Below are 19,919 nucleotides of genomic sequence, written 5' to 3'. Positions count from 1 at the left end.
TTATAAAATTTCATGGATATTTTTTTAGATTCGCAAATATGTTTTGTATACATTATCATTTTTTCAAAATCAAGAACATGGTTTATTTCCTGACAATTGTTTTTCCAAATTGTGATTTGTTTTATAATTTGCCAACATTTTTGTAAAATTACCAACGTTTTTTGAAATAACGAAACATTTATGATTTTTTGAACATTTTTAAATTTCCTAGACATTTTTAAAATTTGTCAATCTCGAATTAATTTAAAGAAGAAGTAAAAAACAGAAAAGATAAAAAAATGAAATGAAAAAAACAGCGACGCCACGCCCCGCGGGTCGGCCCATGAAAACATACAGGGGGGGATGAGGTGGGTGAGAAAAAGAAGTGAGAATATCGATAGAAGCAGGGTTCGATCCCTGCTCTTCCCAGTGGAAGTACCAGGCTTCTGCCAATACGCCACCGGTGCGCATTTGATTTAGACTGGGTATCTTAGGTATAAAACACTTACTACGACGGTGACTTAAAAATACGAACCGCGTTGTTTCACTTATGGATGGCATAGCGGGTAATATAAAACAACTTTGAGGGTAATTTTTTAGACGGACGACCAGAAGCAATACTTGGTTTATTAGTAGGTATAGATGAAGGAAGGAAATATTAGATTCCAATTTCCATTAAGAAAAGGCATGGAACACTTTCCTAGAAATAAAATCAAATTACCTTATGAATCTATTATGAGGGCCACTTATGAATTGAATACCAAAGATGACAATACTTAGATCTATTCTCGCTTTTATGCCTAGCTAGGGGCGTTAAACGATAGCGCTTGTTGGGAGGCAACCCAATGTTATTTTTGGTCCTTGCTTTTTGTTCCTGTTCAGTACTAAATAATTCATCTAGCCTCTATTTAGATGTGGTTTTATGTTTTAATTAGTGCTTGTGCCAACTAGAACCTATAGGATCATCTTGGGTGATAGTTAATTTGATCTTGCTGAAAAACAGAAACTTCTGCGCACGAGAATAATTTTAATAAATCATAGAAACGTGCTTTTGAGTTGATTCATTTTGAAGTACGTCAATAGGAAAATGGACTAGTACTTACTATTTTGGTAGGGTTTTTAGAGTTCCATAAGTATTCAAAAGTTACAGATTGCCTCAGACTGTTCTGTTTTTGACATATTCTGTTTTTCTTGTGTTGTTTGCTTATTTTGATGAATCTATGGCTAGTATCGGGGGGTATGAACCATAGAGAAGTTGGAAAACATTAGGTTTAACACCAATATAAATAAAGAATGAGTTCATTACAGTACCTTAAGTGGTGGTTTTTCTTTCTTGCACTAACGGAGCTCATGAGATTTCCTGTTGAGTTTTGTGTTGTGAAGTTTTCAAGTTTTGGGTAAAGATTTGATGGACTATGGAATAAGGAGTGGCAAGAGCCTAAGATTGGGGATGCCCATGGCACCCCAAGATAATTCAAGGACAACCAAAAGCCTAAGCTTGGGGATGCCCCGGAAGGCATCCCCTCTTTCGTCTTCTTCTATCGGTAACTTTACTTGGAGCTATATTTTTATTCACCACATGATATCTGTTTTGCTTGGAGCGTCTTGTATGATATGAGTATTTGCTTTTTAGTTTACCAGAATCATCCTTCCTGTACACACCTTTTGGAGAGGCACACATGATTCGGAATTTATTAGAATACTCTATGTGCTTCACTTATATCTTTTGAGCTAGACAGTTTTGCTCTAGTGCTTCACTTATATCTTTTAGAGCACGGCGGTGGTTTTATTTTGTAGAAATTATTGATCTCTCTTGCATCACTTATATTATTTTGAGAGTCTTTTAGAATAGCATGGTATTTGCTATGGTTATAAAATTGGTCCTGGAATGATGGGCATCCAAGTTGGGTATAATAAAAACTATCATAGAAAGTGAATTGAATACTATGATCAACTTGATGCTTGATAATTGTTTTGAGATATAAAGGTGGTAATGCTAGAGTCATGCTAGTTGGGTAATTATGCAATTCAAAAATACTTGTGTTAAAGTTGGCAACTCCCGTAGCATGCATGTATGGTAAAAGTTGTGTAAAAAATTTGTTGCATGGGGTGCTCCTTTGATTGCCTTCCTTATGTGTGGAGGTCGGGATCGCGCGATGGTTAACTCCTACCAACCCTTCCCCTAGGAGCATGCATAGTAGTACTTTGCTTCGGGGGCTAATAAAACTTTTACAATAAGTATATGAGTTCTTTATAACTAATGTGAGTCCATGGATTATACGCACTCTTACCCTTCCATCATTGCTAGCCTCTACGGTACCGTGCACTGCCATTTCTCACCTTGAGAGTTGGTGCAAACTTCGTTGGTGCATCCAAACCCTGTGATACGATACGCTCTATCACACATAAACTATGGGGAACGTAGAAGAAACTCAAAAAAATTCCTACGAGTCACCAAGATCTATCTATGGAGGGACTAGCAACGAGAGAGGGGGGAGTGCATCTACATACCCTTGTAGATCGCTAAGCGGAAGGGTTCAAGAGAACGGGGTTGAGGGAGTCATACTCGTCGTGATCCAAATCACCGGAGATCCTAGTGCCGAACGTACGGCACCTCCGTGTTCAACACACGTGTAGCCCAGTGACGTCTCCCACGCCTTGATCCAGCAAGGAGAGAGGGAGACGTTGGGGAAGACTCCGTCCAGCAGCAGAACAACGGAGTGGTGGTGGTGGAGGAGCGTGGCACTCCAGCAGGGCTTCGCCAAGCACCGCAAGAGACGAGGAGGGAGAGAGGTAGGGATGCGCCAGGGAGAGGTCAAAACTCATGTGTTGGCAGCCCCAAAGACCTCAACTATATATAGGGGAGATGGAGGGGGCTGCGTCCCCTCTAGGGTTCCCACCCCAAGGGGTGCGGCAGCCCCAAAACCCATCTAGGGTGGCGGCCAAGGGGAGGAGAGGGGGAAACTTGCCCCCCAAGTAAGGTGGAGGCGCCCCCTCCCCAAACCCTAGGCGCCTTGGGCCCTGGTGGGGGGGCGCACCAGCCCACCTGGGGCTGGTTTCCATCCCACACTTGGCCCATGCTGCCCTCTGGGGCCGGTGGCCCCACTTGGTGGACCCCCGGGACCCTCCCGGTGGTCCCGGTACGTTACCGATAGCACCCGAAACTTTTCCGGTGACCAAAACAGGACTTCCCATATATAAATCTTTACCTCCGGATCATTCCGGAACTCCTCGTGACGTCCGGGATCTCATCCGGGACTCCGAACAACATTCGGTAACCACGTATATCTATTCCCTATAACCCTAGCGTCATCGAACCTTAAGTGTGTAGACCCTACGGGTTCGGGAACCATGCAGACATGACCGAGACGTTCTCCGGTCAATAACCAACAGCGGGATCTGGATACCCATGTTGGTTCCCACATGTTCCATGATGATCTCATCGGATGAACCATGATGTCGAGGATTCAATCAATCCCGTATTCAATTCCCTTTGTCTAGCGGTATAGTACTTGCCCGAGATTCGCTCGTCGGTATGCCGATACCTTGTTCAATCTCGTTACCGGCAAGTCTCTTTACTCGTTCTGTAACACATCATCCTGTGATCAACCCCTTGGTCACATTGTGCACATTATGATGATGTCCTACCGAGTGGGCCCAAAGATACCTCTCCGTCACACGGAGTGACAAATCCCAGTCTCGATTCGTGCCAACCCAACAGACACTTTCGGAGATACCCGTAGTGCACCTTTATAGTCACCCAGTTACGTTGTGACGTTTGGTACACCCAAAGAATTCCTACAGTATCCGGGAGTTGCAGAATCTCATGGTCTATGGAAATGATACTTGACATTAGAAAAGCTTTAGCATACGAACTACACGATCGTTGTGCTAGGCTTAGGATTGGGTCTTGTCCATCACATCATTCTCCTAATGATGTGATCATGTTATCAACGACATCCAATGTCCATGGTTAGGAAACCGTAACCATCTATTGATCAACGAGCTAGTCAACTAGAGGCTTACTAGGGACATGGTGGTGTCTATGTACCCACACATGTATCTGAGTTTCCTATCAATACAATTATAGCATGGATAATAAACGATTATCATGAACAAGGAAATATAATAATAATACCTGATTTATTATTGCCTCTAGGGCATATTTCCAACAGTCTCCCACTTGCACTAGAGTCAATAATCTAGTTCACATTGCCATGTGATTAACACTCACAGGTCACATCGCCATGTGACCAACATGCAAAGAGTTTACTAGTGTCACTAAACTAGTTCACATCATCATGTGATTAAGACTCGATGAGTTCTGGGGTTTGATCATGTTTTGCCTGTGAGAGAGGTTTTAGTCAACGGGTCTGCAACATTCATATCCGTATGTACTTTGCAAATCTCTAGGTCATATTGTAAATGATGCTTCCACGCTCCACTTGAAGCTATTCCAAATGGTTGCTCCACTATACGTATCCGGTTTGCTACTCAGAGTCACTCGGATAGGTGTCAAAGCTTGCATCGACGTAACCCTTTATGCCGAACTCTTTATCACCTCCATAATCGAGAAACATGTCCTTATTTACTCCAAGGACAATTTTGACTGCTGTCCAATGATCGATTCCTGGATCATTCTTGTACCCCTTGACTAACTCATGGCAAGGCACACTTCCGGTGCGGTAGACAGCATAGCATACTATAGAGCCTACGTCTGAAGCATAGGGGACGACCTTCGTCCTTTCTCTCTCTTCTGCCGTGGTCGAGCTTTAACTCTTAACTTCATACCTTACAACTCAGGCAAGAACTCCTTCTTTGACTGATCCATCTTGAACACCTTCAAGATCATGTTAAGGTATGTGCTCACTTGAAAGTACCATTCAGCGGGTTTTTTTATCTATCCTCATAGATCTTGATGCTCAATGTTCAAGCAGCTTAATCCAGGTTTTCTACTGAAAAACACCTTTCAAACGACCCTATATGCTTTCTAGAAATTCTACATCATTTTTGATCAACAATATGTCAACAACATATACTCATCAGAAATTCTATAGTGCTCCCACTCACTTCTTTGGAAATACAAGTTTCTCATAAACTTTGTATAAACCCAAAATCTTTGATCATCTCATCAAAGCGTATATTCCAACTCCGAGATGCTTACTCTAGTCCTTAGAAGGATTGCTCGAGCTTTGCATGCTTGTTAGCATCTTTCAGGATTGACAAAACCTTCTGGTTGTATCACATACAACCTTTCCTCAAGAAAACTGTCGAGGAAACACTGTTTTGACATTCTATCTGCAAGATTTCATAAGTAATGCAGTAACTGCTAATCCAATTCCAATAGACTCTTAGCATCGCTACGAGTGAGAAAGCCTCACCGTAGTCAACTCCTTGAACTTGTCGGAAAACATCTTAACGACAAGTCGAGCTTTCTTAATGGTAATACTTACCATCATTGTTCGTCTTCCTTTTAAAATCCATCTGCACCCAATAGCCTTACGACCATCAAGTAGTTCTGCCAAAGTCTACACTTTGTTTTCACACATGGATCCTCTCTCGGATTTTATGGCCTCGAGCCATTCATCGGAATCCGGGCCCACCATCACTTCTCCATAGCTCGTAGGTTCATTGTTGTGTAGCAACATGACCTCCAAGACAGGATTACGTACCACTCTGAAGCAGTACGCATCCTTGTCGACCTACGAGGTTTGGTAGTGACTTGATCCGAAGTTTCATGATCACTATGATAAGCTTCTACTTCAATTGGTGTAGGTGCCACAGGAACAACTTCCTGTGCCCTGCTACACACTAGTTGAAGTGACGGTTCAATAACTTCATCAAGTCTCCACCATCCCTCCACTCAATTCTTTTGAGAGAAACTTTTCCTCGAGAAAGGACCCGTTTCTAGAAACAATTACTTTCGCTTCCGGATCTGAGATAGGAGGTATGCCCAACCATTTTGGGTATCCTATGAAGATGCATTTATCCGTTTTGGGTTCGAGCTTATCACGATGAAACTTTTTCACATAAGCATCGCAACCCCAAACTTTCAAGAAACGACAGCTTAGGTTTCTCTAAACCATAGTTCATACGGAGTTGTCTCAACGGAATTACGTGGTGCCCTATTTAAAGTGAATGTGGTTGTCTCTAGTGCCTAACCCATGAACGATAGTGGTAATTCGATAAGAGACATCATGGTACGCACCATATCCAATAGGGTGCAACTATGATGTTCGGACACACCATCACACTATGGTATTCTAGGCGGTATTAATTGTGAAACAATTTCCACAATGTCTTAATTGCGTGCCAAAGCTCGTAACTCAGATACTCATCTCTATGATCATATCATAGACATTTTATCCTCTTGTCACGATGATCTTCAACTTCACTCTGAAATTACTTGAACCATTCAATAATTCAGACTTGTGTTTCATCAAGTAAATATACTCAGTATCTACTCAAATCATCCGTGAAGTAAGAACATAACGATATCCACTGCGTGCCTCAGCACTCATTGGACTGCACACATCAAAATGTATTACTTCCAACAAGTTGCTTTCTTGTTCCATTTTACTGAAAACGATGCTTTCAGTCATCTTGCCCATGTGGTATGATTTGCATGTCTCAAGTGATTTAGAATCAAGTGAGTCCAAACGATCCATCTGCATGGAGTTTCTTGATGCATATATACCAATAGACATGGTTCACATGTCTCAAACTTCTCAAAAATGAGTGAGTCCAAAGATCCATCAACATGGAGCTTCTTCATGCGTTTTATACCAACATGACTCAAATGGCAGTGCCACAAGCAGGTGGTACTACCATTACTATCTTATATCTTTTGGCATGAACATGTGTATCACTACGATCGAGATTCAATAAACCATTCATTTTAGGTGCCAGACCATTGAAGGTATTATTCAAATAAACAGAGTAACCATTATTCTCCTTAAATGAATAACCGTATTGCGATAGACATAATCCAATCATGTCTATGCTCAACACAAACACCAAATAACAATTATTTAGGTTTAACACCAATCTCGATGGTAGAGGGAGCATGCGATGCTTGATCATATCAACCTTGGAAACACTTCCAACACATATCGTCAGCTCACCTTTAGCTAGTCTCCGTTTATTCCATAGCTTTTATTTCGAGTTACTAACACTTAGCAACCGAACCGGTATCTAATACCCTGGTGCTACTAGGAGTACTAGTAAAGTACACATTAACATAGTGTATCTCCAATATACTTCTGTTGACCTTGCCTGCCTTCTTATCTACCAAGTATCTAGGGTGGTTCTGCTTTAGTGTCCGTTCCTCTAATTACAGAAGCACTTAGTCTCGGGTTTGGGTTCAACCTTGGGTTTTCACTAGAGCAGCAACTGTTTTGTCGTTTCATGAAGTATCCCTTCTTGCCCTTGCCCTTCTTGAAACTAGTGGTTTTACTAACCATCAACAATTGATGCTCCTACTTGACTTCTACTTTCGCGGTGTCAAACATCGCAAATACTTCAAGGATCATCATATCTATCCCTGATATGTTATAGTTCATCACGAAGCTCTAGTAGCTTGGTGGCAATGACTTTGGAGAAACATCACTATCTCATCTAGAAGATTAACTCCCACTCGATTTAAGTGATTGTTGTACCCACACAATCTGAGTACAAGCTCAACGATTGAGCTTTTCTCCCTTAGTTTGTAGGCCAAGAAGCTCGTCGGAGGTCTTATAACTCTGACGTGGGCACGAGCCTGAAATCCCAATTTCAGCCCTCGAAACTTCTTCCCGGCGTTTTGAAAACGTCTTTGGTGCCTCAACTCTAAACCGTTTAACTGAACTATCACGTAGTTATCAAAACGTGTATGTCAAATGTTCGCAACATCCACAGACGACGTTCGAGGTTCAGCACACCGAGCGGTGCATTAAGGACATAAGCCTTCTACGAAGCAACGAGGACAATCCTCAGTTTACGGACCCAGTCTGCATAATTGCTACTATCAACTTTCAACTAAATTTTCTCTAGGAACATATCTAAAACAGTAGAACTAAAGCGTGAGCTACGACATAATTTGCAAAAACCTTTTGACTATGTTCAGGATAATTAAGTTCATCTTATGAACTCCCACTCAGACAGATATCCCTCTAGTCATCTAAGTGATACATGATCCGAGTCAACTAGGCCGTGTCCGATTATCACGTGAGACAGACTAGTCATCATCGGTGAACATCTTCATGTTGATCGTATCTACCATACGACTCATGCTCAACCTTTTGGTCTCTTGTGTTTCGAGGCCATGTCTGTACATGCTAGGCTCGTCAAGTCAACCTAAGTGTTTCGCGTGTGTAAATCTCGCTTACACCCGTTGTATGTGAACGTTAGAATCTATCACACTCGATCATCACGTGGTGCTTCGAAACAACGAACTTTCACAACGGTGCATAGTTAGGGGGAACACTTTCTTGAAATTTTAATGAGGGATCATCTTATTTACTACCGTCGTTCTAAGCAAATAAGATGCATAAACATGATAAACATCACATGCAATCAAATAGTGACATGATATGGCCAATATCATTTTGCTCCTTTTGATCTCCATCTTCGGGGCTCCATGATCATCATCGTCACCGGCATGACACCATGATCTCCATCATCATGATCTCCATCATCGTGTCTCCATGAAGTTGTCTCGCCAACTATTACTTCTACTACTATGGCTAACGGTTTAGCAATAAAGTAAAGTAATTACATGGTGTTGTTCAGTGACATGCAGGTCATCCAATAAATAAAGACAACTCCTATGGCTCCTGCGGTTGTCATACTCATCGACATGCAAGTCATGATTCCTATTACAAGAACATGATCAATCTCATACATCACATATCATTCATCACATTCTTTTTGGCCATATCACATCACATAGCATACCCTGCAAAAACAAGTTAGACGTCCTCTAATTGTTGTTTGCATGTTTTTACGTGGCTTCTATGAGTCTCTAGCAAGAACATTTCTTACCTACGCAAAACCACAACGTGATATGTCAATTGTTATTTACCCTTCATAAGGACCCTTTTCATCGAATCCGGTCCGACTAAAGTGGGAGAGAGTGGCACCCGCTAGCCACCTTATGCAACAAGTGCATGTCAGTCGGTGGAACCTGTCTCACGTAAGTGTACGTGTAAGGTCGGTCCGGGTCGCTTCGTCCCACAATACCGTCGAAACAAGATTGGACTAGTAACTGTAAGCATATTGAACAAAATCAACGCCCACAACAACTTGTGTTCTACTCATGCATAGAATCTACGCAATAGACCTACCTTTGATACCACTGTGGGGAACGTAGCAGAAATTCAAAGATTTTCCTACGAGTCACCAAGATCTATCTATGGAGAGACTAGCAACGAGAGAGAGGGGAGTGCATCTACATACCCTTGTAGATCGCTAAGCGGAAGCGTTCAAGAGAACGGGGTTGAGGGAGTCGTACTCGTCATGATCCAAATCACCGGAGATCCTAGTGCCGAACGAACGGCACCTCCGCGTTCAACACACGTGCAGCCCGGTGACGTCTCCCACGCCTTGATCCAGCAAGGAGAGAGGGAGAGGTTGGGGAAGATTCCGTCCAGCAGCAGCACAATGGCGTGGTGGTGGTGGAGGAGCGTGGCACTCCAGCAGGGCTTCGCCAAGCACCGCAAGAGACGAGGAGGGAGAGAGGTAGGGCTGCGCTAGGGAGAGGTCAAAACTCATGTGTTGGCAGCCCCAAATACCTCAACTATATATAGGGGAGAGGGATGGGGCTGCGCCCCCTCTAGGGTTCCCACCCCAAGGGGTGCGGCAGCCCCAAAACCCATCTAGGGTGGCGGCCAAGGGGAGGAGAGGGGGAAACTTGCCCCCCAAGTAAGGTGGAGGCGCCCCCTCCCCAAACCCTAGGCGCCTTGGGCCCTGGTGGGGGGGCGCACCAGCCCACCTGGGGCTGGTTCCCATCCCACACTTGGCCCATGCTGCCCTCTGGGGCCGGTGGCCCCACTTGGTGGACCCCCGGGACCCTCCAGGTGGTCCCGGTACATTATCGATAGCACCCGAAACTTTTCCGGTGACCAAAACAGGACTTCCCATATATAAATATTTACCTCCGGATCATTCCGGAACTCCTCGTGACGTCCGGGTTCTCATCCGGGACTCCGAACAACATTCAGTAACCACGTATATCTGTTCCCTATAACCCTAGCATCATCGAACCTTAAGTGTGTAGACCCTACGGGTTCGGGAACCATGCAGACATGAACGAGACGTTCTCCGGTCAATAACCAATAGCGGGATCTGGATACCCATGTTGGTTCCCACATGTTCCACGATGATCTCATCGGATGAACCACGATGTCGAGGATTCAATCAATCCCGTATTCAATTCCCTTTGTCTAGCGGTATAGTACTTGCCCGAGATTCAATCGTCGGTATGCCGATACCTTGTTCAATCTCATTACCGACAAGTCTCTTTACTCGTTCCATAACACATCATCCCGTGATCAACCCCTTGGTCACATTGTGCACATTATGATGATGTCCTACCGAGTGGGCCCAGAGATACCTCTCCGTCACACGGAGTGACAAATCCCAGTCTCGATTCGTGCCAACCCAACAGACACTTTCGGAGATACCCATAGTGCACCTTTATAGTCACCCAGTTACATTGTGACATTTGGTACACCCAAAGCATTCCTACGGTATCCGGGAGTTGCACAATCTCATGGTCTAAGGAAATGATACTTGACATTAGAAAAGCTTTAGCATACGAACTACACGATCCTTGTGCTAGGCTTAGGATTGGGTCTTGTCCATCACATCATTCTCCTAATGATGTGATCCCGTTATCAATGACATCCAATGTCCATGGTCAGGAAACCATAACCATCTATTGATCAACGAGCTAGTCAACTAGAGGCTTACTAGGGACATGGTGTTGTCTATGTACCCACACATGTATCTGAGTTTCCTATCAATACAATTATAGCATGGATAATAAACGATTATCATGAACAAGGAAATATAATAATAATAACTAATTTATTATTGCCTCTAGGGCATATTTCCAACATAAACCTCCTTATATATTCCTCAAAACAGCCACTATACCTACCTATTATGGCATTTCCATAACCATTCCGAGATATATTGCCATGCAACTTTCCACCATTCTGTTTATTATGACACGCTCCATCATTTTCATATTGATTTTGCATGATCATGTAGTTGACATCGTATCTGTGGCAAAGCCACCATTTATAATTTTTCATACATGTCACTCTTTACTCATTGCATATCCCGGTACACCTCCGGAGGCATTCATAGAGAGTCATATCTTGTTCTAGTATCGAGTTGTAATCCATGAGTTGCAAATAAATTGAAGTGTGATCGTCCTTATTATTAGAGCATTGTCCCTTAAAAAGGCCAAAAAAGGCCAAATAAAAAGACAAAGGCCCAAAAAAGGGGGACAATGTTACTATCCTTTTCCACACTTGTGCTTCAAAGTAGCACCATGATCTTTATGATAGGGAGTCTCTTATTTTATCACTTTCATATACTAAGTGGGAATTTTTCATTATAGAACTTGGATTGTATATTCCAACGATGGGCTTCCTCAAAATACCCTAGGTCTTTGTGAGCAAGCAAGTTGGATGCACACCCACTTAGTTTCTTTTGTTGAGCTTTCATACATTTATAGCTCTAGTGCATCCGTTGCATGGCAATCCCTACTCCTCATGTTGACATCAATTGATGGGCATCTCCATAACCCGTTGATTAGCCTCGTCAATGTGAGACTTTCTCTTTTATTTTTCTTCTCCACACAACCTCCATCATCATATTCTATTCCACCCATAGTGCTATATCCATGGCTCACGCTCATGTATTGCGTGAGAGTTGAAAAAAGCTGAAGCGCGCTAAAAAGTATGAACCAATTGCTTGGCTGAAACCGGGGTTGTGCATGATGGGAGTACTTGGTGTGACAAAAATGAAACATAGCCTAACTATATGATTTTGTAGGGATAAACTTTCTTTAGCCATGTTATTTTGAGAAGACATGATTACTTGTTAGTATGCTTGAAGTATTACTATTTTATGTCAATATGAACTTTTATCTTGAATCATTTCAAACTGAACATTCATGCCACAATAAAGAAAATTACATTGAGAAATATGCTAGGTGGCATTCCACATCAAAAATTCTGTTTTTATCATTTACCTACTTGGGGACGAGCAGGAATTAAGCTTGGGGATGCTTGATACGTCTCCAACGTATCTATAATTTTTGATTGTTCCATGCTATTATATGGCCCGTTTTGGATGTTTATGGGCTTTACTATACACTTTTATATCATTTTGGGGACTAACCTACTAACCGGAGGCCCGACCCAAATTGTTTTTTTTTTGCCTATTTGAGTGTTTCGAAGAAAAGGAATATCAAACGGAGCCCAAACGGAATGAAACCTTCGGGAGCGATCTTTTTGGAACAAACGCAATCCAGGAGACTTGGAGTGGACGTCAAGAAGCAGCCGAGGCGGCCACGAGGGTGCAGGGCGCGCCCCCCACCCTCGTGGGCCCCTCGTGGCTCCCCTGACCGACCTCCTTCGCCTATATATATCTACGTACCCCAAAAACATCCAGGATCACGACGAAACCCTATTTCCACCACCGCAATCTTCTGTACCCGTGAGATCCCATCTTGGGGCCTTTTCCGGCGCTCCGCCGGAAGGGCAATCGATCACAGAGGGCTTCTACATCAACACCATAGCCTCTCCGATGAGTTGTGAGTAGTTTACCACAGACCTTCGGGTCCATAGTTATTAGCTAGATGGCTTCTTCTCTCTCTTTGAATCTCAATACTATGTTCTCCTCGATCTTCTTGGAGATCTATTCGATGTAACTCTTTTTGCGGTGTGTTTGTCGAGATCCGAAGAATTGTGGGTTTATGATCAAGTTTATCTATGAGAAATATTTTAATCTCCTCTGAATTCTTTTATGTATGATTGGTTATCTTTGCAAGTCTCTTCGAATTATCAGTTTGGTTTGGCCTACTAGATTGATCTTTCTTGCAATGGGAGAAGTGCTTAGCTTTGGGTTCCATCTTGCGGTGTCCTTTCCCAGTGACAGCAGGGGCAGCAAGGCACGTATTGTATTGTTGCCATCGAGGATAAAAAGATGGGGTTCATATCATATTGCTTGAGTTTATCCCTCTACATCATGTCATCTTGCCTAATGTGTTACTTTGTTCTTATGAACTTAATACTCTAGATGCATGCTGGATAGCAGTCGATGTGTGGAGTAATAGTAGTAGATGCAGGCAGGAGTCGGTCTACTTGTCGCGGACGTGATGCCTATATACATGATCATGCCTAGATATTCTCATAACTATGCACTTTTCTATCAATTGCTCGATAGTAATTTGTTCACGCACCGTAATACTTGTGCTATATTGAGAGAAGCCACTAGTGAAACCTATGGCCCCTGGGTCTATTTTCCATCATATAAGTTTCCAATCTACTTTATTTTGCAATGTTTACTTTTCAATCTATATCATAAAAATACCAAAAATATTTATCTTATCTTATTATCTCTATCAGATCTCACTTTCGCAAGTGGACATGAAGGGATTGACAACCCCTTTATCGCATTGGTTGCCAGGTTCTTGTTTGTTTGTGTAGGTATGAGGGACTTGCGTGGAGCCTCCTACTGAATTGAAACCTTGGTTCTCAAAAACCGAGGGAAATACTTACGCTACTTTGCTGCATCACCCTTTCCTCTTCAAGGGAAAACCAACGCAGTGCTCAAGAGGTAGCAGTGGCTGAGCTACAAATATTATGTCAGCTATATGATCATGCAGAGCAATATGACAATGATAATGTGTGTCATATGAAAAACAGAATGATGGAAGTTGCATGGCAATATATCTCAGAATGGCTATGGAAATGCCATAATAGGTTGGTATGGTGGCTGTTTTGAGGAAGATATAAGCAGGCTTATGTGTGATAGAGCATATCATATCACGGGGTTTGGATGCACTAGTGAAGTTTGCACCGATTCTCGAGGTGAGAAAGGGCAATGTACGGTATCGAAGAGGCTAGAAAAATGCGGAAATGTGAGAGTGCGTATAATCCATGGACTTGCATTAGTCATAAAGAACTAACATACTTATTACGAAAGTTTATTAGCCCTCAAAGTAAATTACTACTACGCATGCCCCTATGGTGATAGATTGGTAGGAAAGACCATTGCTCGTCCTCGATTGCCACTCATAAGGAAGACAATCAATACTAAATCATGCTACAACTTCTTAGGATAATTAGAGACCATATGTGCATGCTTCGGGAATCACAAACCTTAACGCCAATATTCTTACTAAACCACAATCATTAACTAGTACCTCCCACATACCATCTTAACATCACAAAACTATTGCAAGGAATCAAACTTATCATATTCAGTGATCTACAAGAAAGTTTTTTATCATATTAGGACCAATTTCATAACCCGTGCATATTGTCATTACTATTTATCAAACTCTCAAAAAGATATAAGTAAAACATGAGAGTTCAACTACTTCTTCAAAATATAACCACCATCGTGCTCTAACAGATATAAGTGAAGCACTAGAGCAACTGCCTACCTCAAAAGATATAAGTGAAGCACAAAGAGTATTCTAACAAATCACGAATAAATGTGTGTACCTCTCCAAAGGTGTGTGCAACAAAGATGATTGTGGCAAACTAAAAATCAAATAAAGCAAATACTCATATAATACACGACGCTCCAAGCAAAACTCATATCATGTGATAAATAAAAACATAGCTCCAAGTAATTTACCGATGGTTGTTAGACGAAAGAGGGGATGCCTTCCGGGGCATCCCCAAGATTAGACGCTTGGGTCTCCTTGAATATTACCTTGGGGTTCCTTGGGCAACCCCAAGATTAGGGTATTTCTACTCCTTATTCCTTCATCCATCACGATCTCACTTAAACTTGAAAACTTCAGAACACAAAACTCAACAGAAACCTCGCGAGATCCGTTAGTATAACAACCAAATCGCAAACTTTAGGTACTATTATGAACCCATCCATATTTTATTATTGCATAATACCTAGTTTATTCAAACTTCTCCATGACTTATACCCCCCTATGCAATCCATAGATTCATCAAAACAAGCAAAGTATGCAAGGAAAACAGAATCTATCTAAAATAGAACAGTCTATAGTAATCTGAATAATGACTATACTTATATAACTCTAAAAATTCTAAAAAATCAGGAAAACATGGGGAAATTTGTATATCAATCATGTGTAAAACATTCAAATCAAAAGCACATTCCAGTGATTTTTAGATTTTTCTGGAGTGGGCGGAAAAGTTTCTGTTTTTTCATAGAATCAAGTCAACTATCAACCAAATCATCTCAAAGGCTTTACTTGGCACAAAAACTAATTAAACCTCAAAAACACAACCATAATAGTGGAATAATTGTGTGCACACTCAAAATCAGAAGAGATAACTATTAGGTTGTCTCCCAACAAGCTCTTTCCTTACAACCATTAAGATAGGCTTAAGATGCTATTGATGCTCACATAAAAGATAATAATTGAAACACAAAGAGAGAATCATGTAGCATGTGAAAAACACATTTAATTCTAACATACTTATTATGCATATACATTTTATAATCAAACAAATTATCAAGGCAAGAAAAAACTAGCATATGCAAGGAAGAAAAATGAAACAATAGCAATATCAACATGAAGAGAGGTAATTTAGTAACATGAAGATTTCTAAACCATATTTGCCTCTCTCATAATAATTACATGTAAGATCATATTCAAATTAAAAAAAATATCTATCACATAAAATATTCTCTTCATGATCCACATGCATAAAAGTCTTATAATCTTCCAAGATAGCAGGATTAACATCAAATAAAGCCATGACCTCTTGGAACCCACTTCTATCAAAAAATTCATAAGGTTGAACACTCTCCAAATATGTGGGATTTTTATTTCTTAAAGTTGACACTCTTCCAAACCTACTTTCAATAGTATTGCAAACATTATTATCAATATCATATCCATCAGGAGGATTAAATAAATTCTCAAGATCATAAGAAGCATCATTATCCCAATCATGATCATTGCAATAAATATTGGACAATAACAAAATTATCATCTCCAAGCTTGTAGCTTTGCATATCATTAGCACAATTGACATTAATATAATTTATAGTGACAATTGCAATCATGCTTTTCATTCAAGGAGCTATCATGAATCACTTCATAAATTTCTTCTTTTAACACTCCATCACAATTTTTAGATTCATGATATTCAAGCAAAACTTCATAGAGGTAGTCAAGTGCACTCAACTCACTAGCAATTGGTTCATCATAGTTGGATATTTCTGTTTTTAAGTGTTGACAAGAAGGCAATAAAAGCAAGCAAAACAAAATATTTCTATGCTTTTGCAAAAAAAATAGAAGTGGGAGAGATGAAATCGAGAGGCAAAGGCAAATGAAAATAAGAGCAAGTAGATGATAGTTTATGTGAAGGTACTTGATAGATTTTGGTGAAGTCTCCCCGGCAACAGCACCAGAAATTATTCCTGCTACTTGTGAGCTGCGTTGAGATTTCCTCAAAGAGGAGAGGATGAAGCAGTACGGTAGAGATAAGTACTACCCTCGGTTAAGAACCAAGGTTATCAATCCAGCAGAAAAACCATGCAAAACCTCGTTAACAGTACCTGCACACACAATAAGCAAATTCTTGCACCAAACGCAAACAAGGGGGTTGTCAATCCCCTCGGCGGTTATTTGCAAGGATCAAATCTTGTAGTGGTAGATAGATATAAAAACACAAAATAAATTAATGGTAATAAAATTCCAGCAAGGCATTGTTGGATTTTATAGATGATAAAGATAGACCCGGGCCGGGCCATAGTTCTCACTAGAGGCTTCTCTCTTAAACAAAAACATATAGTGGGTAAAAAAATTACTGTTGGGCAATTGATACAAAAGCACGTAGTTATGATGATATTCAAGGCAATGATCATATATATAGGCATCACGTCCAAGACAAGTAGACTGACTCCTGCCTGCATCTACTACTATTACTCCGCCCATCGACTGCTATCCAACATGCATCTAGGATAGTAAGTCATAAAACGAAATAACGCCTTAAGCAAGATGACATGATGTAGATAAAGTAAATCCAAGCAATATGAATAAACCCCATATTCTTAATGGCAATAATACAAATACGTGTCATGTCCCTTTCTGTCACTAGGATTGAGCACCACAAGATTGAACCCATCACAAAGCACCTCTCTCATTGCAAGATAAATCAATCTAGCAAAAACAAACAGATAGATCAGAGAGAAATACAAAGCTATACCAATCATGCATATAAGAATTCAATAAAGACTCAAATATTTCTCATAGTTATTGGGGACGATGACGAAAAAGAATCCCCCTCTCCGGAGGCCAGATCAGCCTCCAGACAATCCCCTCAAAGAAGAACAAAGGAGGCGGAGGTTCTCTATGCTGCAGAAAATTCTGATAAATCACATAGAGAGTTTTCGTGTAGAAGATAAGTATAAAGCAAAGGGCATCAGTGATACCTCTCTAGCATATCTATAATTTATGAAGTATTCATGCCATCTTCACAATAATTTTATATGTTTCTGGTGCACACTTATATGATTTTATGGACTAACCTATTAACTTTATGCGTAGTGCCAGTTCCTGTTATTTTTGCCTATTTGTAAGTTTTTGCAGAAAAATCAGACCAAACAAAGTCCAAGCGCGATGAAAATTTACGGTGATTTTTTGGAACATAAGAGACCCCCGAAGATTGGGGAAAGAACCATAAGACCCATATGGATGCCACAAGCTCGCACGACACACCCTAACGGGTAGGGAGTGTCGTCCGAGCTTGTGGGCCCCTCATAACTCTGATTGGCGTGATTCCAATGCTGAAAATTCCTATAAATACATAGAACCCCAAAAAGAAACCTAGAACTTTTACGCCACTGCCGCAAGCCTCTGTTCGGAAGCTATCTCATCTGGAGGCCTTCTCCGGCACCCTGCCAGAGGGGAAAACCATCACCAGAGGCCATCTTCATCATATCGGCGGTCTCCATGACGAGGGGGGTGTAGTTCACCCTCGGGGCTGAGTGTATGTACCAATAGCTATGTATTTGATATCTCTATCTCATGATCTTGATTTGGCATGATCTTGATGTACCATGAGCTTTGTTAATATAGTTGGATCATATGATGTTCTTCCCTCTCTATCCTTGTTGTGATGAATTCAGTCTTGCTCTTTGAGGGTTCATTGTTATCGGATTCAATATTTTGGACTTGAGATAACTTGATATATGTTTTTCCCTTTGAAGTTATATTATTGGATTGAGTCTTTAAGGATTTGAGAACACTTGATGTATGTCTTGCGTGTGGATACCCGTCCAATGGGGTATTCTATCGAGTCACTTGATATATGTTTTGGTAACCAACTTGCGGATTCCCGTGGTGACTTGGGGTAATCTAGGCAAAGAGGTTGATACATGTTTTCGTCCTACTTTCTTCGATAGAAACTTTGGAGTGATTCTTTGTCGCATGTTAAGGGTGAAAGAACATGCGGTGCCCCCATGTTTGGTTTTGGTAATTGATGACAATCTCTATGGACTAATGGTTGTCTTGAGTTATATTTGAAGGATCTGTCCATAGGCTTTTCTTGAAGTCCATGTGTGGTTTCAAGGAGTTTATGAGTTGACCAAGGTGCTATTAAGGAATTATCCAAAGAATGGTCATGTGAGTGTTGAGCTTATTGCAAGCATGTCTTGAAGAAGAAGATTGTGTGATCATTCACGTTTACATTCAAGACATCATCCAAATAAAGAGAGTTGGAAAGATTCAAGGTTGATCAAGACTAAGTCAAAGAGTAAATCAAGTTGATCAACACACAAAGCATAGAATATGTACCAAGAGGGATCAAGCGATCCCATGGTATGGTAAGCACTATCAATTATGCTTTGTGTACTAACCCATGATCTTCGTGAGAGTTCTTTGTGGGGTTAGGTTGTGGTGTGCAAGTTCAAGTGAAGCATCACGAAGATATCAAATGCTTGAAGCTTGTCGTCCATTGTGGTGACAATGGACTTGTGAAGATGTGCGGAAGAGAGGCTCACCCACAGTGGAGTATGGGGGAGCAATCAACTAGTCTTCATCGAGCCAACGCAATCAAGAAAGGTGGTCCAACTTGAGGGAGTCAAGATCATCATCATCTAGCTCAAGTGGACCATGTGCAAGGCAAAGGTTTGCCCTTGATAGGTTTTCTATTTTACCGGTCTCATGGTAGTTGTGGGAGACCGGGTTATAGGATCGCTTGCCGTACTATCAAGGGGGGCTCTTGATGAGTTGCTTGATCGTATCGTTCGTAGAGAGCTCAAACCATTGCATCCTTGCATCATATTTTTGGTTCTTGTTTGGTTCTTCTCCTTGTGAGATTTGGAGCTTATGGTCATTTTTATGACAAGCTCGAGTTCATCGAAAATGGAGTTCACATGCATCTTCTATGATGTTTTCGATGTTGGAGGGTATGCCGGTTCTTCTCTATTGGAGGTGTCACTCCTTTGTTTGCTAAGCATACCTCCTCGCTGTTTTGATGCTACTCGTTGTCTTGTATCCAACAAGCTTGAGTTTGCTCAATTCGGAGCTCATATGAAGAAGTTATGGCAGTTCTGTTTTCTCCCTGCGGTAGTACCGCGGTGGCAGCGGTAGTACCGCTTGTAGCGTCAAGCGGTAGTACCGCTCCAGTACCACTCTACTACCACCTCGATTTTGGGTCTTGCTCTTTTCGTGTCGGGTTTAGCAGTAGTTGCACGGCAGTAAGGCACGGCAGTTCCGC

This window comes from Triticum aestivum, chromosome 4B (genome assembly GCF_018294505.1).
Source record: "Triticum aestivum cultivar Chinese Spring chromosome 4B, IWGSC CS RefSeq v2.1, whole genome shotgun sequence".
Classification (NCBI taxonomy): domain Eukaryota; kingdom Viridiplantae; phylum Streptophyta; class Magnoliopsida; order Poales; family Poaceae; genus Triticum; species Triticum aestivum.
Note: the sequence above shows the minus strand (reverse complement) of the source record.